The following is a 16,893-nucleotide window of genomic DNA, read 5'->3' as shown; positions in this document are numbered from 1 at the left end:
ACAGGAAAGGGCTAGGACTGGGAAGGAATCGGCTGTGGCCTTAATTAAGGTACAGCCCCAGCATTTGCCTGGTGTGAAAATGTGAAACCACGGAAAACCATCTTCAGGGCTGCCGACAGTGGGGTTCGAACCTACTATCTCCCGAATACTGGATACTGGCCGCACTTAAGCGACTACAGCTATCGAGCTCGGTGAGGAAGTTATTAATTATTAGGGTATTATTTAAACCCTTTAACCTTCAGGGTTTGTTTTTCCACCCGGACTCAGCGAGGGATTCTTCCTCTATCGCTTCTCCTGTGGGTGGGGGCGGTAGAATAACACAAACGGTATCCCCTGCCTGTCGTAAGAGGCGACTAAAAGGGGCCCCAGCGGCTCTGAACTTTGGAGCGTGGGTTGGCGACCACGGGCCCCTTAGCTGAGTCCTGGCATTGCTTCTACTTGTGCCCGGCTCCTCACTTTCATTTATAGTATCTGACCTTCCTTGGTCAACACTTGTTCTTTTCCGACTCCGACGGTATTACATGTGGATGCCTAGGCAGTGTTTCATTTTCACGCCCTTCGCGGCCCTTGTCTTCCTTTGGCCGATACCTTCATTTTTCGAAGTGTCGGACCCCGTCCATTTTTTTCTCTCTGATTAGTGTTATGTAGAGGATGGTTGCCCAGTTGTCCTCTTAAAACAATAACCACCACCACCACCACCACCACTCTAATATCTCCAAAATTAATCGTCAGATTTTCAAAATAAGCACATCAATGAACTTGTCAGTCGATTCTTAGTTGTTCTACTGGGTGGAATTAATGTAGTACCGTTTAAATCAACGAAGATGCTACCGGTTTCTCGGTAATGGCGTACGTGAAGATACTAATTAGACAGTGTTTCATGAGCCTCTTAATACGATCTAAGAATTTGAAGTCAGAATGTTCATATCAGAAGATATTTGAAGTGAACAACTTAGCTGAATAACCCTGTATATGTAGCTGAATTTTTTTAAAAAATGTTTGTGGCGTCAACCTATGAAGATTTTTTTCCCACTACTTTCACCTTTTGAGAGGAACTTGCGTGTAAGTGGAATTGTTGAATGTGAGGCAAGGAACGTTAAGGACAACACAAACACCCAGTCCCCAGGCGAGGGATATTAATAAATTACAATTAAAAACTCCCTGACCCGGCCGGGAATCGAACCCGGGACTGCCGGGTAACAGGCGGACGCGTTGCCTCTTACACCGCTCCACCACTGATTAATCAAGCTCTAAGATCTCTTGAAGTGTCTAGTTTGGCGCTCCCAACAAAACAACGTACAGCATTTGGTGTTGGCATTTATCCGTGGCCTGCCTTTTGTTGAAATTATGAGCATTGTATAATAAAGCTGTCCCCCGACACATTGGCCGACCTTGCTTTTATGCAGACACTGAAACGTCCCGTTACTTGGAATCTGATCTCTCTCTCTTTCACTCTGTCCTCCCTGTCAGGCATAAATCTTTTTCTCTATAGAACATTTAAAGAAACGTTTTTATCACTCGAAACTTGTTTCAGTTTCCATAGGGTACTGTTTTAAAAGAAATCTTTAATTATTCATCATCATCATCTGTTTACCCTCCAGGTTCGGTTTTTCCCTCGGACTGAGCGAGGGATCCCACCTCTACCACCTCAAGGGCAGTGTCCTGGAGCTTCAGACTCTTGGTCGGGGGATACAACTGGGGAGTATGACCAGTACCTCGCCCAGGCGGCCTCACCTGTTATGCTGAGCAGGGGCCTTGTGGAGGGATGGGAAGACTGGAAGGGAAAGGAAGAGGGAAGGAAGCGGCCGTGGCCTTAAGTTAGGTACCATCCCGGCATTCGCCTGGAGGAGAAGTGGGAAACCACGGAAAACCACTTCCAGGATGGCTGAGGTGGGAATCGAACCCACCTCTACTCAGTTGACCTCCCGAGGCTGAGTGGACCCCGTTCCAGCCCTCGTACCACTTTTCAAATTTCGTGGCAGAGCAGGGAATCGAACCCGGGCCTCCGGGGGTGGCAGCTAATCACGCTAACCACTACACCACAGAGGCGGACTCTTTAATTATTAAAAAAGTAAAAGGTAATTTATTTCGTTTTACGGGACTTCAGATATCCTGATCATAATCTGATAATCTCAATTTTCACGAAGAATCGAAATTCAGGGACGTGAATCACAATTTCGCAAATCTGGTCGCCAATGGCGATGGCAGTAATGGCCCAAATAATTCCTTATTGATACAATGAAACGAATAATTCAATCATATAGGAATAAATGCATCAGAAAACACACTACTAAAAAGAAGAGAGGAATATCACAACATCGATACAACACACGTCGTAACTTTTTACAAGCCTTTCCAGGGACGAAAAAGGAGAGGATGAAGATAGATGGTCGCAGTCATAGAGATGGAAACAGTACTCAAATTACGAACAAATTAAAAACACGGAGCAGAATATGAATAGTGCAGTGTTAAAGCTTGTGTGCACTCCTGCTGGTTCGTCTGGCTGAGTGGCTGTCTGTAGTGCCGGTCTTGGTAGTCAAAGTAGTATACCAGTAGTATTTGAAGGTATTCAAATATGCCAGTTACCGAGCGAGTTAGCCGTGCGGTTAGGGGCGCGCAGCTGTGAGCTTGCATCCGGGAGATATTGGGTTCGAATCCCACTGTCGGCAGCCATGAAGATGGTTTTCCATGGTTTCCCATCTTCACACTAGGCAAATGCTGGGGCTGTACCTTAAGGTCACGGTCGCTTTCTTCCAACTCGTAGCCCTTTCCTGTCCCATCGTCACCATAAGACCTATCTGTGTCTGTGCGACGTAAAGCCACTAGAAAAAAATACTAGTTTTACGTCGGTAGATTTACTGACGAAGTTTGTGTGCACTCCGGCACCTCGGCGTCTCTGAAAACCATATAGTAGTTCGTATAATAATAATAATAATAATAATAATAATAATAATAATAATTATTATTATTATTATTATTATTATTATTATTATTATTATTATTATTATTATTATTATTATTATTATTATTATTATTATTAACTAGTGGATCTGTGTTGCTCCGCAGCATTCGTTATAAATAGGTCAGATAATTTTGATATGCTTGTCATATTGTTTTGCCTTGAACATTTAATACCGATAGGCCTACATAATATCTTCGTACTAGATTAATTCGTAATATAGTTTATTACACTTCATTTCATATAATAAAGTAGCGACTAAAAGGGGCCTCAGGGGCTCTGTACTTTGGAGCGTTGGTTGGCGACAACAGGGCCGTGGTGATTGTTGATTGTTTTAAGAGGAAGTACAACTAGGCAACCATCCTTTATATAGCACTAATCAGAGGGAAATATGGAAGGGATCCGACACTTCGAAAAATGAAGATATCGGCCAAAGGAAGACGAGGGCCACGAAGGGCGTCAAAATGAAAGGATAGAGGTCGTATAGGATAGATGAAAGCGAGGAGCCTGGCACAAGTGGAAGCAATACCAGGACTCAGCTAAGGACCCCGTGGTTGCCAACCCACGCTCCAAAGTTCAGAGCCCCTGGGGACGCTTTTAATCGCCTCTTACGACAGGCAGGGGATACCGTGTGTGTAATTTTACCGCCCCCACCCACAGGGGAGCCCTTAGCTGAGTCCGACCTCGCTTGATCACCTCTTGTTCTTTTCCGACCCCGACGGTATTACGTATGGGATCCTAGGGAGTTTTTCAATTTCACGCCCTTCGTGGCCCTTGTATTCCTTTGGGCGATATCTTCATTTTTCGAATTGTCGACCTCTTCCATTTTTTGCCCTCTTATTAGTGTTATATAGAGGATGGTTGCCCAGTTGTTCTTCCTTTAAAACAATAATCACCACCACCACCACCACCACCACCACCACCACCACCACCACCACCTTGACAGGTAGTATTCAAACATGGCTGCATGCAGTCACATTACTAAGGATGAAAATCACACGAATCAGAATATTAATGAAAGTGTTAATCACTTACCAACCGGTAAGTACTGAATGTACTGCGGGATAGGGTAAGCCTTCGCCTGCAATTATTAGAGTGGTCATTTAGTGATTTGGTTTTGGGGTTACTCAAGATTGACTCAACTTAGAGACGTATCAATGCCTGATGACTCACCTGAAGGTAATTAAGGAGAGAAACAAGAAATGTGAAGCAAATCGTTTCAGTAGGACTGTCGGATGGATTGGACAAAGTTGTTATTAGGGAACTCCCTAAATATATAGATAATAATGCTCGCACTGTCCTTGGCAGGGTGTGTAGTCTAATTGATTTGTATGCTACGAGCGTGCCAACGTCGTTCTTTTATACTCTGTGATGTAGCAGAGAAACCTGTGGCGATCCTGGCTCAGTCCGGTGCTATTTGAAGGTGCTCAAATACGTCAGCCTCGTGTCGGTAGATTTACTGGCACGTAAAAATAACTCCTGCGGGACTAAATTCCGGCACCTCGGCGTCTCCGAAAACCGTAAAAGAATAGTTACTGGGTCGTAAAGCAAATAACATTATTGAAACCTGTGGCTGAGATTTTAATTAATGTCGTTAGATAAGGACAGCATATGTAGCCAGAGATCTTTCATATGCCGAAGTAGTACGAGATAGTGCCGAATGGCCATCATTCCGCCCTCCAGAAATCAGACTACCTTTGTAAACGAACATCGGATCATTGACAATTTAAGTACACCTATGTTCATCAAAAACAGAACACCTTGAATATAATATATTATTTTATTATTATTATTATTATTATTATTATTATTATTATTATTATTATTATTATTATTATTATTATTATTATTATTATTGCGGGATAGGGTAAGCCTTCGCCTGCAATTATATTATATATATAATATAATAATATAATATAATATATAATTATATAATATATATAATTATTATTGTTATTGTTAGTATTATTAGTATTACTATTACCGAGCTCGATAGCTGCAGTCGCTTAAGTGCGCCCAGTATCCGGTATTCGGGAGATAGTAGGTTCGAACCCCACTGTCGGCAGCCCTGAAGATGATTTTCCATGGTTTCTCATTTTCACCAGGCAAATGCTGGGTCTTTACCTTAAATCCACGGCCGCTTCCTTCCCAGTTCTAGCCCTTTCCTGTCCTATCGTTGCCATAAGACATATCTGTGTCGGTGCGACGTAAAGCCAATAGCAACAAATTATTATTATTATTATTATTATTATTATTATTATTATTATTATTATTATTATTATTATTATTATTATTATTAACAAATACATTGGAAATGGGAAATATCCCGGTAACAATGGTCACTTACAATAACGTAATAATAAAGTAAAGATAATTATCAAACAAACAAGCAAACAAGAGTACAACAAACAAATATATGGAAAGACAATATTACAAGAATTACTGGTTTAATATTCTACATCCAGCATCATCATATACAAATTCACACACAACTTGTGTACTTAACACTACGGCTTACAATACTATAGATTGAGCTTACCACTAGAGACTGGAAGTTCAAATTCACAGGACATGCTCATTAGTATGTTCTGCAGAAACAATTAGTACTTGTCACCTAGATTCAGCATGTGTCTTGTCCGACTCGTTGGCTTAATGGTCAGCCTACTGGCCTTCGGTTCAGAAGGTCCTGGGTTCGATTCACGGCCGCGTCGGGGATTTTAACCTTCATTGGTTATTTCCAATGGCCCGAGGGCTGGGTGTGTGTGTTGTCCCTAACATCCCTGTAACTCACACACCACACGCAACACTATCCTCCACGCAGTTCCCTACACATGGCAGATGCCGCCCATCCTCATCGGAGGGTCTGCCTTAAAAGGGCTGCACTCGGCTAGAAATAGTCACACGAAATTATTATTATTATTATTATTATTATTATTATTAGCATGTGTCCTGTTGCCTAGTAGGCACTGGGCCCTCCATGGGCATTGATAACTTTTTCCATGCGTGATGGCATCGACGCGTATAAGGCGCGAATGGCGTTCTGGGATATAACAATCCATGCTGCATTCACCTGGTTCCACAGTTCATCTTTGGTGGTTGGCATTGGGTCACAGCGCCGCACCCGTCGTTTCACCATATCACTCACATTTTCGATTGGCGCAAAGTCCGGTGATCGGGCGGGCCAGGGCACAGTCTGACATCCTGTGACAACAAGAAGGCATGTGTTCGTGCAGCAACATGTGGTCGCTGAAATATGGCGTCTGGGGTGTCGTGCAGAATGGGTATGGCTACGGGTCGCAGGATGTCATTCACGTAGGCCGAACTGGTTACAGTGCCCCGAACATGCACCCCCCCACCATAAGGTCTTGAGTTGGCGCTGTATGTCTTGTGCGCATGCGGTCAGTGCGATGCCTCTCCCCCTGTCTGCGGCGAACCAAAATGCAGCCATCATTTTCAAACAAACAGAACCTGGATTCGTCCGAAAACACGATCTGCTTCCGTTTCTGTCCCTAGTGACGTCGTTTCATACACCATTGCAGTCTAGCATGTTTATGCACAGTCAAAGGTAGGCGGAGACGTGGATGATGCGCCGGTAACCCAGACGGTAATAAACGGCGGCGGACTGTCACTCCTGACAGTGTACGATGTGTTACACTGTACCACTGTTGCGCCAGAGCCGAGAAGGACGCAAATCTGTCCTGCAATGCGATTCAGATGGGGTGTCGATCTTCTCGGGGGGTGGTGACCCATCTCGTCGTATTCTACGGCCTTCTGTGAACCATTCTGTACACAACCGTTGCAATGCCGACACACTTCGCTCCACACGAACAGCAATTTCCCGGATGGATTCACAACGTTCTCATGCCAACAATGCGCCCTTTTCAAACTCTTATTTGACGGTACGGTTCTCGCATAGTCTGCGAGACATCCTGCGCGTCTGCTCAAGACGCAATGATCCATTACCTTCGCTTTATAGCGACAACGAGAGCCGCAGGCACATTTTACCAGTCGCTGGTGGTGTGCAGAGGTATCGATGTGGACCTTGAACCTTAGGGCCGACATGGTTCAAATGCTAATCATTTCTTCAGAATATACGAATGCACATGTCTTGTGAATATGAACTTCCTATCTCTAGTCTTTCAAGGTGTTCTGGTTTTTATGAACATGAGTGTATTTATTTGGAACTTTGACCTAAGGTGGATTCCAATGGTGAAGGCGGAACAAACATCCAGCCCGCGAGCAGAGATATGAAAGTTAAAATTTTCGACCCGACTGCGAATCCTTACCGAGGCCCCTTAGACCATTACCCTTGGCCGGGTTTCAAACCCAACAAACATTAAAACTCAGCCTTAGACGCCCAAGAGAGATTCGGTTTACAATGCCATCTAGTAGATCGGGAGTAAAACGGCTCGTCCAAATTGACGAGCAGACAGCCAGGTGACATCAAAGTAAAATGCAGAGGCCACACCATAATTATTTTCATTATTACTTCAAGTATGTACCTGCATGGCTCAGGCAGAAGAGCGCCGGCCTCTCGCCGGCCTCCCGCTCACTCATTGTGAGATTTGTGCTGGGCAAAGCGGAGGCCGAACAGGTTTTTCTTCGGGTACTTCAGTTTTCACTGCCATTCGAGAAATACTCGCCAATATAGTTTTATTTCATCTGCCAGTCAATATTGTCCCAGAGGAGGGTTACGGGCTTTGGCAGGCGGCATAATTCCTATTCTCGCCGGTAGATGAGGGCTTAATTCATTCAATCTCTGACCCGGTCGAATGACTGGAAACGGGCTGTGGATTGTCATTTTCACTTCACCTATGATGCCAAATTTTGAAGAATTTTGTACGTATGTATCTGGGAAGTATTTTCAAAGGAAATGGAGCGTGGGCTGTAGCTGTTCCAGCCGCTCTCAGTGACGCAGCTTTCCCAAGATAACCTGTTCGATTCCTACTGAGGTTAGTGTCCTTTGAGAGAGAACTCAATACTCCAAAAGCAGTTCTTTCGGAAAAAAAAATTCCTGCATCTTGACATCTATCGAGGCCGTTAAGTGTTAGAATAGACGTTAAACAAATACAGGTTTTTCAATTTTGAATTGTTCAGTACAAAACCTGGCAATCAATCCCCACTGATCTGCATGTAGGGCAGTCGCCCAGGTGGAAATTTCCTATCTGTTGTTTTCCTAACATTTTCTGAAATAATTGCAAAGAATTTGGAAATTTATTGAACATTTCTCTTGGTAAATTATTCCAATCCCTAACTCCCCTTCCTCTAAACGAATATTTGCCCGAATTTCTCTTGAACTCCAACTTTTCTTCCTACTTTTAAAGACGCCACTCAAAATTATTCCTCTGCTGTCATTCCACGCAATCTCGCCACTGACAGCTCGGAACATACCACTCAGTCGAGTAGCTTGTCTCCTTTCTCCCAAGTCTTCCCAGCCCAAACTTTGCAACATTTTCGTAACGCTACTCTTTCGTCGGAAATCACGCATAACAAATCGACCTGCTTTACTTTGGATTTTTTTCTAATTCTAGAATGAAATAACCATGGTGAGGGTCCAATACACTGGAACCATACTCTAGTTGGGGTCTTACCAGAGACGTATATGCACTCTACTTTACATCCTTAATACAACCCCTAAATAATACCCTCATAACCACGTGCAGAAATCTGTATTGTTTATTTACAATCCCGCTTGTGATTACCCTAATGAAAATCTTTCCCGATATTAACACCTAGGTACCTTCAGTGATCCCCATATGGAACCTTCACCCCATCAACGCAGTAATTAAAACTGAGAGGACTTCTATTAGTGAATCTCTCTACCTTTCTTTTAACTCCGTTTATCATACGATTGCGTGCTGTCGATCTTACATAACTGCCGAAGTCCTTTTGCAGTTACAATCTTGTAACTTACTTATTACTCAATACAGAATAGCATCATCCACAAAAAGCCTTACCTCTGATTCTAGATCTTTACTCAACGAACGGTATGGCGAGTTCTGAAACACCGTCTGCACCTGAAGGCGTACAAACTGTAGTTTTTTCAGAAATTGCATCCGGACGACTACAACAAAACGTACGACTTCTGCATTAGCATGCTACATGATATGAAAGAAGCCAATTTTTCTGAACGATTATTCTTTCAGATGAATGCACTTTTCATCTTTCCGGTAAAGTTAATGGACATAACATTAGAATTTGGGCAAGTGAAAATCCTACGGTAGTTATTGAACATGAAAGTGATTCACTGAAGGTGAACGTCTTGTGTGTGATATATGTAAATAAAGTTTGAACATTTCTTCATGGAGAAAAACGACAGGACTAACCTATCTAGACATGCTTCAAAACTGGTTACTTCCTCAAATGGAAGATGATTCCGATGACTTCATCTTCATGCAAGATGGTGCCCTCCCTCATTTCTCTCAGCACGTTTGACGTTACCTATATGACACCATTCCAGGGCGTTGGATTGGAAGAGGAGCAGAAGATAACCTTCATCGCCTGTGGCCTCCCAGGTCTCCAGACCTCGCTCCTTGCGATTACATGTGGGGTTACATAAAAGACCCGTGTATTTACCCCCCCCCCCCTCCTCATGCCTGACACTCTTGAAAATTTGCGACATCGAATTGTTGATGCTGTGAATTCGATAACTAGAGACCACCTGATTCGTGTGTGGCACGAAATGAGCCACCGTCTTGATATTTGTCGTAACACAGGGTGCTCATATTGAAACCGTACACAAGTGAAAATTGAACTCTTTCCAGGAACGATGGTTTCGTGTTTCTTGTCTTTTGTAGTTTGGAAGAAATAAATGTTTGATAAATGTTCCTTCTTTTTTAATAACCCTGTATATCGGAAAACAAAGGTCCAATAACACTGCCTTGAGGAATTGCCCTTTTAACGGTTACAGGATCAGACAATGCTTTGTCTGTTAGGTCATCAGCCCAGAGGCTGGTTGTATCCTCAAATAGCACCACCAAAGGTTATGCGGTTATAAGGAAACCCCAAAAACCAATGGCAGCACCAAAATGAGGCGTACTAGGCAAGATGAGGAGTGAGGTAGTTTGCCATTGCTTTCCTCACTGGGTCAGAAAGTACTCTTGCAGCACGACCGACCCTATGAGCAGCACCTTTCATAACACTCAGATGCACTAGTCATGCTCTGAATGTCATTACTCAGCACTACCCATAACCCAGCAACTTCCATATTGTCACAGCCATGGATGTTAACTGGGACTTCGGTGGAAGCTACACTTTACTCTGGCTTGTGCCAAGAGATGGATGCAAAAGTACTGTATCCATCAAGAAATGACAGCAGGCAGGACAATGGTTTACCCACTCTAATTATGAATTATGTTATCTAGAAATATAGCCACCCATCAGTCACTCTTTTGTCTAATCAATTTGCACTCAGTTTTGCCAGTAGTTTCCCGTGATCTACCCTATCAAATGCCTTTGATAGGTATGTCGCGACACAGTCCATTTGACCCCCCCCCCCGAATCTAGGATATCTGCTATATCTTGCTGGAATTCTACCAGATCAGCTTCAGTGGAATAACCTTTCCTAAGCCTGAACTGCCTTCTGTCTTACCAGTTATTAATTTCGCAAACACCGGGCGAGTTGGCCGTGCGGTTATGGGCGTACAGCTGTGAGCTTGCATCCGGGAGATAGTGTGTTCGAGCCCTACTGTCGGCAGCCCTGAAGATGGTGTTCCGTGGTTTCCCATACACACCAGGCAAATGCTGGGGCTGTACCTTAATTAAGGCCACGACCACTTCCTTCCCTCTCCTAGGCCTTTACCTCTCCCGTCGTCGCCGTAAGACCTATCTGTGTCGGTGCGACGTAAAACAAGTTCTAGAAAAAAAATCGCAAGCCTGTGTAATATAATCAGATAGAATGCTTTCCCAAAACTTACATATAACTCGTGTCAAAGTGACTGGCCTGTAATTTTCTGCTTTATCACTATTTCCTTTATACGCAGGGTCTACAATAGCAACTCTCCATTAATTTGGTATAGATCCTAACACCAGATAGGCTCATAAACTAAAAGAAAAATGCACACGTCGCATCCTGGGAGAGCCCTGTATTGTATGCTCTACACTTCCTCTGTAGCAGAAGAAATATGCGACTTGTCTGTAGTAACTTACTGTCTAGAATACACAGTGCCATTGCTGACATACCGGCGGTTGACATCTAAGGAATATCAGTCTGTAAATCTGCAAGGGCTAATGCTGTTACTAGCTATAAAACAGCTTTCACTCCTAAACACATCAGATCACATCTTCCTTTAGTAACAGGCCAGCCAGGGACAACCTCGTAGAGTTAAGCAATAAACACACGTATACATAGTCTTGCCCTTGGCCGGTCTCGAACCCAATGAGTCACTTCAACTATGATATAACTCATTCTAGATGGTCTGCCTGCGGGGAATATCAACCCATGACCTTTCCGAGGAAATAGCCGCATTTCAAAATAGGCTACTCAATAGAATGAGTCATTGATTTCCGGTTGGCTCTGATCTGCTTCGCTTTATGTACTTACAGTACTTGTTTTGCACTTTATAAACAATTACCACGATTTGCAGCACTTCACTTCCTGTTACTTCTAATATGTTATATAAAATTGTTACACCCAATGTATGCGAGATAGTTTTGAAGTAAGACACGTGTATTATGGTTCGGACCGCCTCTGTGGTGTAGTGATTAGCTGCCACCCCGAAGAACCGGGTTCGATTCCCGGCAATGCCACGAAATTTGAAGTGGTATGAGGGCTGGAACGGAGTCCATTCAGCCTCGGGAGGTGAATCTCAGCCATCCTCGAAGTGGTTTTCCGTAGTTTCCCACTTCTCCAGGCAAATACCGGGATGTTCCCTTCCGATGTCCCCACCCCATCATAAGGCCCCTGTTCAGCATAGCAGGTGAGGCCACCTTGGCGAGGTACTGGGTCTCCTTCCCCAGTGAATCCCGCAACCCAAAGTCTCTCGCTCCGGGACACTGCCCTTGAGACGGTAGATGTGGGATCCCTCCCTGACTCCAAGGAAAAACCAACCTGGAGGGGAAAGAAATGAAAAAAAAAAGAAAAATGTAAAATTGGATGTCTATTTCCTACAATCACAATAACAGAAGACGATAAAACTATAAGCTTGCTTTATATTGAACAAATTGCATATAGTTTCTCGAAACTAAATCGTGCATTGAAGATTCTGGTCCATATTTTCAATCTGTATCGAGGAGTACATTCATTTAGAAAAAAATATGACAAATAGACTTAAATTAGAGGTGTACCAAGTATGTTTTCAGGACATTTTGCAAAACACAGTATAACATTAACATTGGGGTCAGGTGGGGTATTTGTGTCCATTTGGCATCTCCATCCATCTCCCAGTTCATCCTTACAATGCATACCAAAAGGTTTCCTGAATTATGTTTCTAAGGGTGTGTGACCTCCGAAGAGGCCTAGTGTAGGTCTTCGAGGTGACGCTGTGTGGGTCACATGCGCATCTGTAGAGATAGCCCTACTAAAGCTAAAGCTGAAGATGGTCAGAGGTACTCAGCTTCTGAGGTAGAGGAATGAATTAATGGAATTTAAAATCCCCGACCCGGTCGGGAATCGAACCTGTGGTGGATATCATTTCTGACGCCACATGTTACGTGGTGGGATATGTTCACTATTGCGCGTTTCTGCGGTGGTTGGTAGTACTGTAGAGTGTTGTTTGTCGTTGAATATGTGTACAAGGGCAAACTCACTCAGCCTCGAGCTGGAGGAAATAACCATGCCCAGTAAAAATCACCAATCAGGCTCTCCCTGTGGGTGGGGGCGGTAGAATAGCACCCACGGTAACCCCTGCCTGTCGTAAGAGGCGACAAATAGGGGCCCCAGGGGCTCTGAACTTCGGAGTGTGGGTTGGCGACCACGGGGCACTCAGCTGAGTCCTGACATTGCTTCCACTTACTTGTGCCAGGTTCCTCACTTTCATCTATCCTATCCGACCTCTCTTGGTCAACTCTTGTTCTTTTCCGACCCCGACGCTATTAGGTTTGCGAGGGCTAGGGGGTCTTTCATTTTCACGCCCTTCGTGGCCCTTGTCTTCCTTTGGCCGACATCTTCATTTTTCGAAGTGTTGGATCCGTTCCATTTTTTCGCTCTGATTAGTGTTATGTAGAGGATGGTTTCCTAGTTGTACTTCCTCCTTAAAACAATAATCACCACCACCCCATTCTTGCCGGTAATCGAACCCAGGGTCCTCTGTCTGAGCAGAAAGCCACAGCACTGGCCGGTCAACAAAGGAAGCGGGAATCTTATCATGCATCCACTGTACTTTGTTACATTGCGCAGGTGGACTGAAATGTAGTAAGAGACATTCAATAAATACAAAGCTTATAGTCATAAAATCCAACTCTATGGCTAAATGTAGCTCGCTCACCTTCAGTTCAGAAGGTCGCGAGTTCGATTTCCGGACGGCTCCGGGATTCTAACATTCATTGCTTAATTCGTCTGCCTTGAGGGACTGCGTTTTTATGCGGTCTCCATCACGAGCAATTCAACTTGGGTAGGGCCCCCTTCTCAGAAACGCAGGTTGCCTACGGGGTATCACCTCGAAATACCTGCACTTGTCCTCTTCAGAAAGCACACACGCAATTATTATTATTATTATTATTATTATTATTATTATTATTATTATTATTATTATTATTATTATTATTATTATTATTATTATTACGGAGATTTCCGTGGTAGGTAGAGGTGAAAGAAGGTGCGGGTGTGAATAGGTCTCCAACTACGGAATTACAGTTAATGTAAAATTTAACAAGGTTATATTTTCTTTCCAAAATTCAGAAATAACAAGAATGGCAGGTGCGGAGTAGCAAGGCAACAAAATACAATTACAGTATTTACAGGATTTGGGCTTCGAGCCCTGAAAACACAATTCTTGAGCAACTAGCCCAACTTTACGATATACAAATTTCAACAACGGGGCAGAAGACCCCAATCAAACCCTGGAGCACTTGCTCCAAATTACACAGTAAAGCCTCCTCGAGGCATACAACACTCAGTTTTCAAAAAAAGAGCCACTCGCTCTCAACTTTAAGCCTCTCCCAGGCCACACCAAACTCCACCTTCAAGCTGTCCTCAACGGACATAAACACTGGGGTAAAATACCCAATCTACTGAGGCCTATTAAGTGAGAAAAGGTTAATTATATGGCCTCTAAAATACCAACTTGAAAGGAGGCTCTCCGCACTCCTAATACACTTTATTTAAAACCTACTTGGCACTAGGCCGTTAATGCAAGGGCTAATCCCATACTACAGAGGTGACTTCAGAAAAGAACAATTTACATTATATTAACGAAGAATAGGTTGAGAAAAATAAGTTCACCTCACAACAATATGATTGGGAGCTCGAGAGGGTTAAGCACTCTCTATCCCGATATGCAGTTTAAAGATGGAATAGATACAAGTTTCTTTACATTTTAAGGAAGATTACATAATGGAAAAACTTCGGACCCGCCCCGAGAGTTAAACTGCTGAGCTAGCAAAGAAAGAAGTTATTAATTGGCCATTACCTTGTTGTTGACCGCTGCCGAAGAAAGAGGTGCTTCCCGCCCCCTGCTATGTACTTTACACACTGAAAGATGGAACATAAGTGGCGCAGAGACCCAAAAATCAGCAGTTTATATACTCTCGCGGAAGGTTCTAGGCGTTAGGGGAATGAGAACACCCGCCCACAATCACTTTATTGGAGAAAAAAGAGAAACCCCTACACAAGATGAAGAGGAAACACATTATTGGTGGAAAATTAAGTTAAGAAATTCGGGATTGGCTAGATTTAAAACAATGGGAAAGAAAGGGTTAATATTGCCAACTTAAACAATGACTGAAAGAAATTTAGCAAGGAACAAACTTTTGAAATTAAATTTTCTCCAAAAAACAGTTCTTTCACTCCGCACTAGGGTGCACTATTGTTGATCTTCAGTAGTGTCCTCTAGAAGAGAAAGTTCACACTTCTTACTTCAAGCAAAACAAAAACACATCAAAAATGACACAGTTCAAAAAGTCCAAAATTTCCACGTGGTGACATCTTCTGAGAAAGTAGAAAATTAATACGGTAGATAAAGTTCAGACTTCCTCCAGCAGAGGAGTTTCAACTAGCGCACATTTTAAATTAGCGGCGTGGAGGTGTACCTCCCGGTACAATTATTATTATTATTATTATTATTATTATTATTATTATTATTATTATTATTATTATTATAATTATAAAAAGTACATGAAGTGAATATAGTATAATTATGACCATTTATTATATTACTTACAATTCATGTATTACCCAGTATATTTTGTCGAAATTCGAAAGGAATATGGTACTAATAATATCCCAGTTAGCATTCGTGCAAAGTAGATTAGTTTGGCTAGATTTGTATTCGTGTGCCTGATAGCTTTTTCAAGCTCTTACCTTGAAGGTTTTATTATAGCCCTAATAAATGCGTATGTTAAATTTTTTTAACATATTCAAGTAGACGTTATTTTGAGATGGATATTTCACTAAATTTCAAGGAAGGCAGTCATTTTTATCTATGGAGTGTTGTTATGCATGTAGTATTGGCCCGATAAAATCTTCTCATTTCATCGACCTCAGTAGAGCAGTGGTTAGTTGTTGTCCTTCTGCTCCATAGGTATCCGGTTCGATACCAGCTAAGGTCGGTGACTTACGAGAATATTGATATACCACAACTCCACGTCGCGCCGTTGGTATATAGCACGTTAAACAACCTTAGTCGAGAAAATTCTGCCATAGGTACGGTTCCTAAAAATACATACATATTGAAAAGACATGAATCTAATAATTTTATCCTCCTTTTCTATTTCTTGTTCCGCTGGGCCCTAAGGCTCAGACAGTTGAGGAGCTGCCCTTCTGACCCCAACGTGGCAGGTTCGATCCTGGCTCCGTCCGATGGTATGTCGGCCTCCTGTCTGTAATTTAATGGCACGTAAAAGGAACTCCAGAGAGACTAAATTCCGGCACCTCGGCGTCTCCGAAAACCGTAGCAGTAGTTAGTGGAACGCCAAGCCGATAACATAATCATAATAATAATAATAATAATAATAATAATAATAATAATAATAATAATAATAATAATAATAGAAGATTGCGTTCAAGAGATAATGGGTTCGAATCCCATTGTCGGCAGCCTTCAAGATGGTTTTCAGTCTTTTCCTGTTTTCACACCAGACAGATGCTAGGGCTCTACCTTAACGCCACGGTCGCTTCCTTCCCACTCCTCGTCCTTTCCTATCCCATTGTCACCAAACCAACCCCAACCCCATTGCGCAACAGACCCGACGGGCCATGGTCTACCGTGTGACCGCTGCGCAGCCCGAAGACCTGCAGATTGAGGTGTCGTGTGGTCAGCACTCTGCCGTTATTCTTGGCTTCCTAGACCGGGGCCTCCATCTCGCCGTCAGATAGCTCCTGAGTTGTAATCACGTAGGAGGAGGAGGAGGAGGAGGAGGAGAAGAAGAAGAAGAAGAATCGGTTCTTCTAATTATTTATTTCTGCTCTTTCCACTTTGTCTTCTTTCAACTACTTTGCTTATTCACCGAGCAAGTGGCTTCATGGTTTGAGCCACGTAGCTTCCATTCGGGGAACAGTCGGTTGGCCATATTGTTGGCAGTCCTGAAGATTTTTTTCCTAGTTTCCCATTTTCACATCAGGCAAACGCTGGGGCGCTACCTTAATTAAGGAGGTCACGGTCACTTCCTTCCCACTGCTAGCCCTTTTCTCCCCCATGGTCGCCATAACACCCATCTGCGTCGGTGCGACGTAAAGCAAATTGCAAAAGAAGAAAAACTTGTTCAGTATTAAAGAAGCTCCTAGATACTTAACTGACAACAAAGGAGAATAAGACAAATAATGTGAAATTCAGGTACGT

Source organism: Anabrus simplex, chromosome 1, assembly GCF_040414725.1.
Source record: "Anabrus simplex isolate iqAnaSimp1 chromosome 1, ASM4041472v1, whole genome shotgun sequence".
Taxonomy (NCBI): Eukaryota; Metazoa; Arthropoda; class Insecta; order Orthoptera; family Tettigoniidae; genus Anabrus; species Anabrus simplex.
The sequence above is the reverse complement of the archived record's forward strand: the minus strand, read 5'-3'. Positions refer to the sequence as shown.